This window comes from Pleurodeles waltl, chromosome 12 (assembly GCF_031143425.1).
Source record: "Pleurodeles waltl isolate 20211129_DDA chromosome 12, aPleWal1.hap1.20221129, whole genome shotgun sequence".
Classification (NCBI taxonomy): Eukaryota; Metazoa; Chordata; class Amphibia; order Caudata; family Salamandridae; genus Pleurodeles; species Pleurodeles waltl.
Window position 1 is genome coordinate 167848530 of NC_090451.1, and position 15933 is coordinate 167864462.

Genomic DNA, 15933 nt, shown 5'->3' on the forward strand with positions numbered 1-15933 from the left:
CTATGGGTAGATGGTTCTTGTTTCAAGCTCCCGAATGGAGATACAGTTTCAGCCTACGCTATTACTACTTTGCATACGATTGTGGAGACAGCACGCATTAGACATAATTCAGCTCAGGCAGCTGAATTGATAGCCTTAACTAGAGCGTGTGTGTTATCCAAAGGAAAAAGAGTAAACGTGTACACTGATAGCCAATATGCTTTTGGTGTAGCGTTTAACTTTGGGCGCTTATGGAAGGAAAGAGGATTCTTTACTTCCCATGGTACTAAGATACAACATGGTCAATTAGTGACTGAACTTCTTGAGTCACTTACAATGCCTACTCAGATAGCGATCGTGAAGTGTAGTGCACACAAAAAGATTGTGGACGATGTTGGTCGAGGAAATGCATTTGCAGATGAGGTAGCGAAAAAGACAGCCAGAGACAACACAAGTCGAATGTATGTTGCAGGTCCCGCAAACTGCGTAAAAGAAAAGGGAATGTGTGAAGATACAGTAGAGAGTGTGAAATCAATTCAAGGAGAGGCTACGGAGAATGAGTTGAAAAAGTGGAAGGAAAGTACAGGAATGTTAGATGAGATGGGATGTTGGGTTGAATTATCAGAACATCAACGTTGGCTGTTACCAGATGCTTATGTACTACCTGTAGTTACTATGGCACATGGTCCAGCTCACCTAAGTGCAAAAGGAATATGTAGACTTCTGGCTCCAGTGTGGCAAAATGAGGGGATCCCAAAGTGTGCAAATAATGTAGTAAAACATTGTATTGTTTGCTTGATGTACAATCCGGGAAAGGGAACCCCAACTCCAGCAGGTCATTTTGCTCCTCCAACATATCCATTTGAGGTGTTGCAGATCGATTATATTCACATGGAACGATGCAACAACCTCAAATATGTTCTGGTGGTAGTATGTGCTTTTTCTAGATGGGTAGAAGCCTACCCTCTGAAGGACAATACTGCTTTATCAACTGCCAAAATACTTTTGAAAGAATTCTTCCCTAGGTTTGGTTTGCCGCGCATTGTCTGGAGTGACAATGGGAGCGAATTTGTGGGTCAAGTCATGCAAAAAGTTTGTGCAGGTCTTGGCATAAAACAGAAGTTCCACGCGGCGAATCACCCACAGTCGGCTGGTTTAGTAGAATGCTACAATGGAACCTTGAAGCTTAAAATTGCTAAGGTGCAAGCTAGCACAGGACTTAATTGGCCTGATGCTTTACCATTGGCTCTTCTGTCCATCAGAACAGCAGTACACTCTCGTTTGGGGCTTAGCCCTTACGAAGTGATATTTAGTCGCCCAGCTAATGTATGGGGAGTTCCTCGCCCTAAGAAATACTCAGACTTGCCATACCCGATGTTGATTGACTACTTGCATGACCTTACAACTAAATTGCGTGTTCTTCATCAACAGGTTCAGAGTGCTCTACCAGAGGCTTCCACAGACCCAGGTCATTCCATCCGACCAGGTGACTGGGTCTGCACGAAAAATTTCCAACGACAGAGAAATTTGGAGCCCCGATGGAGAGAGCCACGCCTGGTTCTTTTGACCACAAGAACAGCAGTTAAAGTCGAAGGAAAGAAAAACTGGGTGCATGCCGTGCACTGCAAGAAAGTGCCTTTGCCTTTGCCTTTCGATCAGTGGGTCCGTAGAGGCATCAGTGACTCTGAAAGTGAGAAAGTTCCGCAATTTGTACCATTCAGTGATGCGCGTCTAATTGGAACACTTTCTGAGAAAGAGGACGACGACATCCTTCAAGAAGCAATACCATCGCATCGTCGCTTGAACACGACAAATCCAGGAACATTGTTTCAAAACCAGACTGCCTCTGGACAGGAACGCTATAATTTGAGACCAAGACCAAAGAACTTGTAACTTTCTCTCCTATGTAGTACTCTATCCCGGTTGCAGGGTCACGGTAGGAGTCTTAGTCACGACCTGAGTAAGTGGCAATAGGCCTGCAGGACCTCACAGTGTCATAGGACGGTAGATAATCGTGACTACAGTGATTGAGGAAGATTGCCGTGAGCATCCACTTAGAAAGATGGAGGCTACATTAAATAAAAGAGAAAGTAAAAATGTACAGAATAATTGTAAAAAAATATGTAGTCATTGTAGTATTGCTCTATGCGTCATTATATTGTCGTGTATTCTTTTGGCATCTGTAAACTGGATCATTATTACTCTGCAGCAAAAAGTTGTCTCTTCTCCTACCTCTACATCTTCTTCTACTATCTCTCCGCACCTATTTCACACTCTTCCCCAGCATGAACTCATCAGAAGAACTGAATACTTTAACAATTCCTTCGTCCAGTTGTTACATCAACATCAGTTAGTGATCAATACAACTGACTGTTGGGTGTGTGGACTCATACCACATACGGTAGAAAAAGGAATGCCATATTTAGTTCTTCCATTCTCCTATGAAGGTTCCGCTTGGGCTTATTTTGTCATTTTCAATAATGCATATCAAAGTAAAATTAAACAACCTGTCAGTTCACATAGTGTTGGTTCAGATTTCAGTCATAGTTTATTGATAAAGGGAATGGTAGCTATGGCTAAAATCATGGAAAAAAGTGAAGCTTCCATAGATGAAAGAAAAGCATATACCAATTGGAACATAACTAATTACATTTCCAGCCTCAATGATAAGATTGAGCAAGGAAAATCTCCTCCGATACCGGTCATACCCCAACAAGGAAATTTCTGTCTGCAAGTAAATGGTAGAACTCCAAACACCGGACAAAGAGAAAGTTTATGTTCCCATACATATGTTTATTCAGCCCTGAATTCACCACCGTTAGTACCATCTCAAGGTACATACTTCGTTTGTCACGATAGGGCTTATACATGTTGCCAGCTGATTTTTCTGGTACTTGTTATATAGCCTTTCTTCTTCCCCCTACATACACCGCTCCTGCGAATCATCATAAAAATAGATATGGCAGAGGGATTGTGGATTCGAAAGACACAGCAGGACAAGAGGGAGGAGATTTCCTCAAAGGATTTCTTCCCTTCTGGGGTCCAATGGCCAACAGCAGAAATATAAGGCAATTGGTTCGTGTCGTAGAAACCACCATAGACATCACTGTAGGAGCTTTAAGTAACATTACAGCTGAACTACAGGCTGATCGTCTTATGACCTTGCAGAACCGTGTTGCCTTAGACTTTGTTCTTGCGGACCGTGGTGGAGTATGCAAATTGATCGGATCAAGTTGCTGTATTTTCATACCTAATGACGCTCCGACAGTATACCAAGCTATCTCTAAGTTACACATAATCTCCGAGTCGATTCATCAGGACGAAGGAGATTGGTCCTTTTCAGAGTGGTTTTGGGGAATACTGTCCAAATGGGGTTGGAAGGTATTGACATTCTTTGGAGTAATTTTAGCTTTTATATTCTCTTGTTGTCTTTGTATGCACTGCGGTCCTGCCGTCTGCAACCTATGTGCTACTGCATGTATTCCCAAACCCAAGTCACAAAGAGCAGAGAATATCAAAATGATGGTACAGCAACAGCTTGATGACTTCATGGCCATAGACATCGACTCAGATTAACATGAGTTTGTGTATCTTGCCTGAGTTCTGGCAAAAGGAGGGTCTGAGGAAATTCGATTTTTAATACGATCGTATCGACCCGCCATTTTGTGGCCCGCCGCCATTTTATGTTGCCTTCACTCAGGCAGCACAACGAACGAAGTCCATTCTGCCTTTTCTGCTTATTCTGCAACATGGTGTTCAAAACAGTCTTCTGCCTCTATCTTTACAAGGCTGGTATTAAGGTCTGACCGAGTACACTAATCCCTGTCTGGTTTTCTAATCCTTGTTTCAACTATCTGTAGGCTCACACTATTCTCCGCCGATCTTATCTTATCGTTTGGCCTTCGCTGTCCTTTGCTAGTATTCTCTCATTTCACAACTGTCTTCCAAACGCACACAAACTTATCGCACCACATGCAACTTCGTTGTGGATCGGTTAATGAATTAGTTCAAGGGAGGGGTGACAAACACAGCTGGAGGGGAGGCAACCTTAAGTCACTTGATACTTTGTTCTGTCTTGTTTTCCGACATTTCTATTGACTCTGTTCTATCTTTACATCATTCTTACTGGCTCCTTTCTATGTGTTCTGGGAGTGTATGTAGTTAATAAATGTTTTTATACGGTATATAAGATTGTGCGCCACAAAGTAAAGTGGCAGTCTCCTGAGAACATACCTTGTGTACTTCTTGGACAACTGTACTAGCTGCAGCTAATAAAATCCGATCTTTTACGCCTGACAGAGTGTCCCGTGTCTCTGTTAGTTGAGGCAGGTGAATCCAAGGAGATTTTAGGCGTACCCTGCGCCGCCAGGCCCAAAAGGTTCTGGTTCTTCAACCTGTCCAATCTAGTGTTGCCTTCTATTGGCGGTGATTTTCCAGCCCGCCGTGGTGTGCACCGCCAATGGTTTCCTGTCATGCATGTTCCACTGTGCTGAAATGTGACTCATATTATGGCGGGCAGAATGGTGTTGCCTGCCGCGCCCGGCGGGCGGATAGTTGCTCTTTCGCCGTCAGTGGCACTGGCGGTGGTGGATTTCTGGCTGTGTTTCTTCTGCTTGGTGATTGTGACTCGTAATACTGTACCGCCTACACTGGTGGGTTGGTGGCAGGAATTTCCATGGCGGTCTTGCCTGAAAACCGCCAAACTCGTAATGAGAGCCTTATTGTAATTACACCAGGTGGTAATGAAAATCTGAATGGAAGAATGTCAAGCATAGAAATAAAGCTTGAAAATGTCTGCCAGGTGGAATTACGAGATCCCAACCATTTGCGCACTATGGGCTGCACTACAAAATTAGCAGTGGATACACATAGGGTGGCATTACAACTTTGGCGGTAAAAGCTGCTTACCGCCGTGCAGAAGACCGCCAACACACCGCCGCGGCTGTGGAAAACCACCACAGCTATTATGACCCACATTTCGGAATCCGCCAAAATTCAGACACCCACACAAGTCCGCCACACCAAAGGTCAGTGATAAACTGGGGAAAACAAAACCGACACCGTTACGCCAACAGAAATAAGCCCACACTATCAAGACACATGAATCCACGCGGCGGTCTTTCAACCGCGGTATTCCATTGGCGGTACACACCGCTGCGCTCAAAATACACACACATTTACAAAACACAGCCACATTGGACAATTCAAAATACACACACCTGATACACATACACACACCACTCCCACACACCCATTACAATATAAAACACACACCCACATCACCCACAAACCCCCTACGACAAAAAATCTTGAAAGAAGGCCAGAGAGAGACACCACCAGCAAGAACAACAGCATCCACAGGCACACAATTCCATCACCCACAGAACTTCCATGCACCTTACACAACACACCACTACATATCAGCACACTTATCACCACACAACCCACTCCACACATCACCTACACCACCCCATGGCACGGCAAAGACACCCCAGGTACTCGGAGGAGGAGCTCAGGGTCATGGTGGAGGAAATCGTCCGGGTAGAGCTACAGCTATTCGGATCACAAGTGCAGCACACCTCCAGTGCGAGGAAGATAGAGCTATGGCGAAGAATAGTGGACAGGTTCAACGCAGTGGGACAGCACCCAAGAAATCGGGAGGACATCAGGAAGAGGTGGAACGACCTACGGGGGAAGGTGCATCCTGTGGTCTCAAGACACCAACAGGCGGTTCAGCGGACTGGCGGCGGACCCCCACCTCCTCACCCACAACCAACAACATGGGAGGAACAGATCTTGGCGATCCTGCATCCTGAGGGCCTCGCAGGAGCAGGCGGAGGAATGGATTCTGGAAAGTCAAATCTTAACTATTGCATCCCCCACCCTACCTGCATGCTATCACATACCCCCACCCTCACCCCCAGCACCCCAACTCCTCACATATGTCCCAACATCACAAACCACCCATCCCAACACCAAGCCCTGCATGAAACAACAGAGCATGGACACCCATCACTAAAGCATGCACACTGCACATACCCATACAACCCGCTAAACCACCATCACACAAGTTCCCACACAGGAATTGAAGCACTGGGGTACACAATCACCTACCCATTGCACACCATGACACATACAGATGTAATAACCATCCTTTTATACCACTGCAGGACCCCTACCCAATGTCACCTGGACAGGAGGGTCCACACATGTCCACACCACCAACAGAAGAGGCCCACAATGATGACAGCACCTCTGTCCAACTGGATCTGGATGACCAGCCCGGCCCGTCGGGGACCTCTGGACAGTCAGTTCCCCTCACACTGGCACAGGCCATCACAGACCTTCCTCCCACTGGAAACACCAGCACAGCACCCACCCAGCGGGCCCATACCTCCGTCCCCAGGACACGTCAATCAGCTGTGTGTCCACCACTACAGGGAATCCAGGCTACCCCACCACCCCAACAACAACAGGGACCTGGGGGCAGTGGTAGTCAGCACACGGTCCAGGGGACAGAGGCCCAGGAACACAGGGGAACTGGAAGGGCTGCTGCGCGACAGGGGGCGGACAGGCCAAGGGAACCCACTCTCCATGAGGCCCTCTCCTCCATCATAGGAGCCTACCACCACTCCCAGGAGACGATGGCAACGGTACTGGCCAAGTTTCAGGAAACCCAGCGCCTGCAGGAGGAACAGTATATGGGCTTCAGGGAGGAACTCACAACCATCAGCTCCACCCTTGGCACCATTGTAGGGGTGCTGAAGGAACTTGTGAACACCAGGAGGGACACTGTGGCACTACAAGGGGCCCCTGACACTAGCATGGACGATGAACTGCCCACCACCTCCATCGGCTCCAGTGGACAGGACGCCCCGCCACAGGACCACAACACCAGCACCCCACCCCCTGCAGAGGGAGAGCCACCCCGCAAACGGTCCCTGAGATCCAGGACAAAGACAGAGCACGATGCCAAGACCCCCACCAAGAAATGAGACCACCCTGATTGTCATCCTACTGTCCCACTTTGTCACCCTGTCCATACTTAAACTACCCAACCTCCACTTCCTATGCCCATTTGGGCAATGCACCTGTGAGACTAATAGACTGGACTCTGCCATGGACATTCCTCACCATTTCACTACCCCCTCCAATATTGAGCACTTAAATAAATACACTTAAAACACATACAATCTGCAGTCTGTCTGTTATTTCGAAATAGTGTATTAGCAATTGCAGTGACTAAATGCTCTTTCAATTGTAATGTCAACATACCTATGTCAGACAGCTCAAGTCCATGAGGAATCAAAGCAGATGTCACACAGTGGGACCCACATCTGTGAAATCGTAAGGGATAGTGACAACTCAGTGACCATACACTGGGTGAAAACGACAGACAGTAGAGAGGTAGTAGTGTTTAAGTACATGTAGTAGGCAGGTCTGTACTCTTACCTGTGTCTCACTGGAAATATTGCTGGATCACTGAGTCCCTGTTGTTCATGTCTTCTTCCTCTGCTTCCTCGTCTTCACTATCCACAGGCTCCACAGCTGCAACAACACCGCCATCTGGACCATCCTCCTGCAGAAAAGGCACCTGTCATCGCAATGCCAAGTTATGAAGCATACAGCAGGCCACGATGATCTGGCACACCTTCTTTGGTGAGTAGAATAGGGATCCACCTGTCATATGGAGGCACCGGAACCTGGCCTTCAGGAGGCCGAATGTCCGCTCGATCACCCTCCTAGTTCGCCCATGGGCCTCATTGTAGCGTTCCTCTGCCCTTGTCCTGGGATTCCTCACTGGGGTCAGTAGCCATGACAGGTTGGGGTAACCAGAGTCACCTGCAAATGGCAAGGGACAAGTATTAGACACACACTAACCTGTATGGTAACCCCAGACCCAGACAACCATTCCCACTGTCTTGCTTCCAGGTGCTCACCTAATAGCCTCACACGGTGCCTCTGGAGTTGACCCATCACATAAGGGATGCTGCTATTCCGCAGGATGTAGGTGTCATGCACTGAGCCAGGGAACTTGGCATTCACATGGGAGATTTACTGGTCTGCCAAACATACCATCTGTACATTCATAGAATGATAACTCTTCCGGTTTCTGTACACCTGTTCACTCCTGTGGGGGGGGGGGACCAAAGCCACATGGGTCCCATCAATGGCACCTATAATGTTGGGGATATGTCCCAGGGCATAGAAATCACCTTTCACTGTAGGCAAATTCTCTACATGAGGGAACACGATGTAGCTCTGCATGTGTTTCAGAAGGGCAGACAACACTCTGGACAATACGTTGGAAAACATATACTGGGACATCCCTGATGCTATGGCCACTGTTGTTTGAAATTACCCACTTGCTAGGAAATGGAGCACTGACAGCACCTGCACTTGAAGGGGGATTCCTGTGGGATGGCGGATTGCTGATATCAGGTCTGGCTCCAACTGGGTACACAGTTCCTGGATTGTGGCACGGTCCAGCCTGTATGTGATTATGACTTGTTGTTCCTCCATTGTCGACAGGTCCACCAACGGTCAGTACACCGGAGGATGCCCCCATCTCCTCACATGTCCCAGCGGACGGTGCCTATGAAGGACAACAGCGGGCACAGAGTCAAACAACTCAGAGGTACGTAAACACAGTTTACACAGAACACCAATCATACACAAAAGGTGGCCTGTATGTGTGTTGAGTCTAGGCCTAGGTATGTGTGACACAGTTGGAAATGAAGCCATGTGGGCCCCTGAAATGGCAGCTGCCTGACCTCTAAAGTGGGACAATAGAATGTGAGGTAACTGCGCTGGCGTTGTACATCGTCACGGTAGGCGGTCGAAGACCGTGGCACAATGCTGCATTGGTTAACATTGGCACCTATGGGTCCCAGGATCCAATGACGATGTGCGCCGGCGGTGACCGTACGCACCGCCGCGGACGTGACCGCCATTTTCTATCTGTTCAATCACTCGATACCTGATCTTTGACAGGAGAGGACCTACACTGCAAGTGCTGCTGTGACCTAGGTCTGGAAGAGACAATGGCTCGAGTTTCTGGGGAAAGGGAGGAGGAGTTGGAGAAGCTCGTGGATAGGGTCCTCCCCCAGTACAAGCTACTCTACGGTCCTCCAGACAAACAGGTAAACACACTGTGAGCATGCTGTATGGGCTATGACTGTGTGGAGTGGGGTGGACGAAAGATGGGGGGTGGAGATTGAGGCGTGCATGAAATGACGGTGAGTGCATATGCATCATGGCAAGGGTAGGGATGGGGGCCAATCACTTTGACGGTGCAGTTGGTAATAACTACTCTTTTTCCCTTGTACATTTCATGTAGGTCTGCGCCCACCAGAAAAAAAATATTTGGCGTGCCATCGCCAAGGACGTATGGACCCTGGGGGTCTACCACAGACGGAGCACCCACTGCCATAAAAGATGGGAGGACATTCGCTGCTGGAGCAAGAAGACGGCGGAGGCTCAGCTGGGGATGGCCTCCCAACGTGGGAGGGGTACCCATCGCACCATGACCCCCCTGATGTTCCGGATCCTGGCGGTGGTGTACCCGTAGTTGGATGGGCGCTTGAGGGCATCACAGCAGACACAAGGGGGTGAGTACACTCTCATTCTGCTGACTTTGCGCGCAGTGGAGTTGTCTGGGTGGGGGAGGTGGGCTGTGGGTTTCCCTAGGCCAGGGCGAGTTCCGTAGGCAGGCCATGTGGCACCCCAGCCCACCTCTGTAGAGTGCCAAGTACACCTAGTCATGCCCCTGTGTCATCTATGTGTGCAGATGTCATCCATAGCCTTGTAGGCCATTTCCCAGGAATTGAACAGTGGAGCCCAAGAGCGCGGCGTAGGGCAGGGGGCTTCTGTGTGTGTCGTGACCGCCAACTGTAGCGGTAATGCATGCACTCAACATGTCTCTCTTCTGTCTTCCCCTCCTTTTTGTGGTCTCCCTGTTCTTGTGTGCATTAGCATCATCAGGCAAAGGAGCAGTGGCACCGGAGCAGGAGGGAGCTGCATCCCACATGACCTTGGAGGGCGACACTATGGAGTCTGAATTCACCAGTGGGACGGAGGGCGAGGGGAGCTCCACGGCGGGGACAGGAGCTGAGACCAGTGACTCAGACTTGTCCTCTGATGGGAGCTCCCTTGTGGTGGTGGCAACATCTGTGCCCCCCGCATCTACAGGTACAGCCACCACCCCCCCTACCAGCACCGCCCTCCCAGCAGCCCCTCAGGCTTTGCCCCGTGCCTGCTCACCCAGGAGGGTGGGCATCACCTTCGCCCCAGGCACCTCAGGCCCTGCCCCAGTCACCCCTGCTGCCCTCAGTGAGGAGGCCATTGACATCCTCAGGTCACTCACTGTTGGGCAGTCTACCATTGTGAATGCCATCCAGGGTGTAGAAAGGGAGTTGCAACAAACCAATGCACTCCTGGAGGGCATTCATTCTGGTCAAGCGGCCCTTCAGCGAGCTTTTCAGACTCTCGCCTCAGCACTGATGGCAGCCATTGTCCCCATCTCTAGCCTCCCCCCTCCAACTTCCTCCACCCAGACCCAATCCCCTCTACCTCAGCCCATCCCAAGCACACCTACAGACCAACATGCACACACGTCAACACCCAAGGGTATTTCAGGCAAACATAAGCACCACACATCCCACAGGCATTGACGCAAGCATCACACACATGCAGACACACCAACATCCACTGCCTCCACTGTGTCCCCCTCCTGCTTGTCTCCCTCCTCCCTCCCAGTGACGTCTACACTCACACCTGCATGCACTGCCTCTACAGCCACTACGTCCCTCTCCAGCACAACCACCACCACACCCGCTCACGTGTAGTCACCACCCCCACTACCATTCACACGTCCCCTGTGTCCTCTCCCAGTGTGTCTGTGACGCCCCTTCCCAAGATACACAAATGCAGGCACACACCCACCCAACAGCCATCCACCTCACGACAGCCTCCAGCGCATGCACCTTCACCCAAAGTCACCAAATCTACACCTCCTACAACCACCACCTCTTCCTCCACTCCCAAACCCCCTCCAGCTACCCGTCCCAGTGTGTCCCAAAAACTTTTCCTGTCCACCCATGACCTCTTTCCCACACCTCCCCCACCCTGTCCATCTCATAGGTCCAGAACTAGCACCTCAGCCACAACATCCCCGGGACCAGTGGTGCCTGTAGTCACCGGAATCTGGAGGGCACCGCCCACCTGGGCAGCCAGTGTGGCACGGAGCCACAGCACAGACAGTCCCCCACCTGTGAAGCATCAGAAGTTGGCCAGTGCCCAGCGGGAGAGGGGGAAGACTCCAGCCACCAAAGCCGCTCCCAGGGGTCCCGGTGGGAGTGTGGAGTCAGCTGTGACACCTTCCAAGGTGGGGAAGGGCCACAAGAAACCTGGCAAGTCTGGGAAGAGCAGCACGGCGGAGAAGACCGCCATCATCCCCGCTGCCCAGGAGGCCACCGCCAGCACCAACCCTGCTGCCCAGGAGGCCACCGCCAGCACCAGCCCAGCTGCCCAGGAGGCCACCGCCATGAAGGACCGCCAGCAAAAGCCCCGTTGGGCCATGAAGGACCACAAGCAAAAGCCCCGTTGGGCCATGAAGGACCACCAGCAAAAGCCCTGTTGGGCCATGAAGGACTGCCAGCAGCTGAGACCCTGCAATGGAGACCGCCATCTCAAGCACCGCTGAACAGGGCACCGCCGTCTCAAGCACCGCTGCACAGGGCACTGCCGTCTCAAGCACCACTGCACAGGGCACCGCCATCTCAAGCACCGCTGAACAGGGCACCGCCGTCTCAAGCACCACTGAACAGGGCACCACCGTCTCAAGCACCCTGGCCCATCCGCGGCAAGGGCAGTGATGCAACTGAGTCCGTCACGGGGTTAATGATGCACTCTGGGCACCATGCCTCCTCCAGAACCGGTGGAGAGATACATCCACGACCTCGTCCTTAGCAGGATGAAGCACTCTGGGCACCATGCCCCCTCCAGAACCAGTGGAGAGATACATCCACGACCTCTGTCCTTAGCAGGATGAAGCACTCTGGGCACCATGCCCCCTCCAGAACCAGTGGAGAGATACATCCCCGACCTCTGTCCTTAGCAGGATGAAGCACTCTGGGCACCATGCCCCCTCCAGAACCAGTGGAGAGATACATCCACTCCCCCTGTCCTTGGCAGGATGAAGCACTCTGGGCACCATGCCCCCTCCAGAACCAGTGGAGAGATCCATCCACTCCCTCTGTCCTTAGCAGGATGAAGCACTCTGGGTACCATGCCCCCTCCAAAACCAGTGGAGAAGGCATCCACTTGAGAGACTGTGGCTTTTCACTCCCCAGGATGAAACAGTGGGAAGCCCACCCACTGTAGAGACTTGAGAGACTGTGGCTTTGCACTCCCCAGGATTGAACAGTGGGCAGCCCACCCACTGTAGAGACTTGAGAGACTGTGGCTTTGCACTCCCCAGGATTGGACAGTGGGCAACACACCCACTGTAGAGACTTGAGAGACTGTGGCTTTGCGCTCCCCAGGATTGAACAGTGGGCAAACCACCCACTGTAGAGACTTGAGAGACTGTGGCTTTGCACTCCCCAGGATTGAACAGTGGGCAGCCCACCCACTGTAGAGACTTGAGAGACTGTGGCTTTGCACTCCCCAAGATTGAATAGTGGGCATGTGGCCTCCTCGTGGATTTTTCGTTGTGCACTCAAGCGGCTGAGGTGCCCCCCTTTCCCTCCCCCTGAGGTGCTTGTTTAGTTGCTGTCTAATGCCCCTGCAGTGTTCTCTCCGTCATGGTCGGGGATCTTGTGTGGGCCTCACCCATACCGTGTGGTCCCGGTGTTCTACAGACTTTCTTAGAACACTACCTGGACTACTATGCTTGGTATATATTATGTACATGGTGTATATATCTATTTCTGCCTACTTGCTTTTAATATATTACAATCGTTGCACTCATTTTCTATTGTCTTTGCATTCTTCCGAGGGGTTTGGAGGGTGTAACTGTGATGTATTGATACGCATTAGTGTGTGTGTTGTAGTGGGTGAGGGTGTGGGTGGGGGTGTTGCATGTGTGTGTCCCTGTTTTTTCCCTCCCCCCTCCCCTGTGTCGTAGGTGCAGTACTCACCGTGGTCTTCGCTGCCGGCGTTCGTGCTCCTGCTAGAGGAGCAAGAAGATGAAGGCTGGGAAAATGTGAAGCTCTGGTTTTATGGCTTTCTCATTCCTCGTGGAGTGTGTAGAGGTGAGCGTTTTTCCTTTGGGATTCCTGTTTCCGCCATGTTTTTATCTGCGGTGAATCCGCCCCAGAAAAGATGGCGGATTGGCCGGTCATAATTGTGTGGGCGGTACATTGTCTCCCGCCTGTCTTTTGGCGATGACCGCCGCGCTGTTTGTACCGCCGTGGCAGTCAGAGTATTAAAGTGGCTTTCTTTGTTGGCGGTTTCCGCCACGGTCGTGATTCCAAATTGTTTACTGCCGGCCTGTTGGCGGTCTTACCGCTGCTTTAACACCTTTAACAAGGAGTGGATGACATTGCCTTTTTAAAACAGGAGGCATAAAAAAGGGAGGGAGTTTTTACCTGTGTATCCTGCAACTTCTAATGCCTCCCAATACCCTACAGTCAGCACTCCTCTACCAACAGCACCCGGTCCATCACAGCATGCCACTCTGGCATGCAGGCTCTTCAGCACGCACTCACTCACCAAACATGCCACAAATGTTGCAACCTGCTGAACAACCACTCTCTGGATTTGCTTTCCCTTATGGAAACATGGCTAAACCCAGGTTTTGCACTGGCAATTGCTATAGCAATCCCCACCAGCTACAAGATAGCTGGGCAGGACCGCCAACACAAGCCCAGTTCCCAATATATTTAAGGACACTGTTAGAAATTGGGTCTCTAGTTGGCAGTAGTATGCACCCTGTCAAGTAGAGACCTTAGTCCTAGTCAGAGTACTTCACAACACAGCATAAATTAACTTATAGTCACCCTCTGTTAGCTTGGCACAGAGCAGTCAATCTTAACTTAAGAATCAATGTGTAGAGTATTTGTACAATACTGTAACAATACTACAGTGAAAACACCACAGAAAGATTCCACACCATGTTAGAACAATAGACTATGATTTTATAAATAAAACAGGAACAAAATGACAAAAATCCATTCAGTAGAAGTCAAGATATGAATTTTTTAAGAATAAATGAAAGTACTCAGGCTCGTAATTGAACTGGAGGCAATGTTGCAGTGCGTTGGATGCAACAGCACCCTCAGCAACCACCAGTTCCTCAACACCACACAGTCTTAATTCAGATATATCCTCCATACAGAAACAGCACTCAATACTGCCATTATTGACATCTCCATGATCCTAGACAAAGGAGACATGGCGGAATTCATCCTCTTGAACCTCTCTGCAGCTTTCAACATGCTCTCAGCTCTCATTGTCATCAGATGCCTATTTTAGATTGGTAACTAACAGCCCTTCATCCACTGGATTTGCTCCTTCCTAATGGATATACCAGAGGCTGTCAGTTTGACACCTTCTCGAAAGGCTGCAGTCTCATGTGTGGAATTCTTCAAAGCTTTTTCTTCAGCACCACCTTCTTCAACACATAAAAAATTCCTCTGCCAGACGTCATCCGTGGAGATGACATCAACATCTTCACCTATGCCATTGATACACAATTCGTACTTATACTCTCAGACAAGACAAAGTCACCAACTGAATGAAATCTTACATTCATTCTCACGCTCACCAGTGAAGAAACAGAAGTAGTGATATTCAGCATGTGCCTTGCCATGGGACTCCAATATAGGCCAGCCGACAAGAACACATACCCACTTCAAAAACATATAAAATGACGGTGGTGGTACAAGATTACCACACTCCATTAAGTTCCCACAATTTAAATATGAAACAACAGGTGCTCACTCCCAAGGCCAACTATCAAATAATACCAAATGCATACAGTTAACAACAGGTAAGGGAGAAGCACTCTCACATTAATGTTCGTCAAAAAAACAAAAAAATGCAAATTTAAAGCAACAAAGAACAAGTATTATATTAAAGTTCTTGAAATGAGAAAAATGGGGGTCAAGGTGAATTAATACTGCACCTTCTTCTTTTATTATATATGTACAATTTATGGTACTTTTCGGTGCATGGGTCGTGAGGGCCAACCCCCTAGACCTCAGATAGCCAAAGGCTCATAGCATTGAAAGGGAGACCCAGCACATCAAAGTGTCCATTAATGTCCACAGAAATATTATCACATTTCTTCACAAATCACATAATTCAATAGAGTTCTTATAAAAACTTTTTGTTCTTTATTCATCCACAATGACAATAACTAATCCATCATAGCCAACGCGTTTCGTCCTCACAGACTTCTTCAGGGCTATAAAAATATACAAATGCAAAAAATAAAAATCAGTATAATATTCTATATACATCCTCCACCAATATTAAATATAAAGTGCCGTGAAAAAAGTTAAAATCATCTATTATCATTATAATAATTTTTTAATTCTTTAAAAAAAATGAACTAATGACTTAATCATAAAAAAATATAAATAGAGGGAAAAGGCTAATAAAAGTTGATGCTTTATTGGTTGCTTGTATTCTGCAATAAAAAGATGGACACAGCCATAAAAGAATGGTTACAGCCAACTCGTTTCATTCCTGAAAAGAAGGACTTTTTCAGGGCTGTTAAAAAACATGAACAACACTACTTAAATGACGTACACGCAAAAAGCACAAATAAATTGCAAATCATAAATATCAAAAACACAACACTGCAACATAGAAAATCCAATACATTTAGAAAACAAACAAACAAGCATAACAAAGTTAAAATTCTACAATGATATCACTACATTGGGTGAAGACCTAAAAAAAAGACGACCTGCGTGCATGCAATGATCCTCATTAATATGTCAT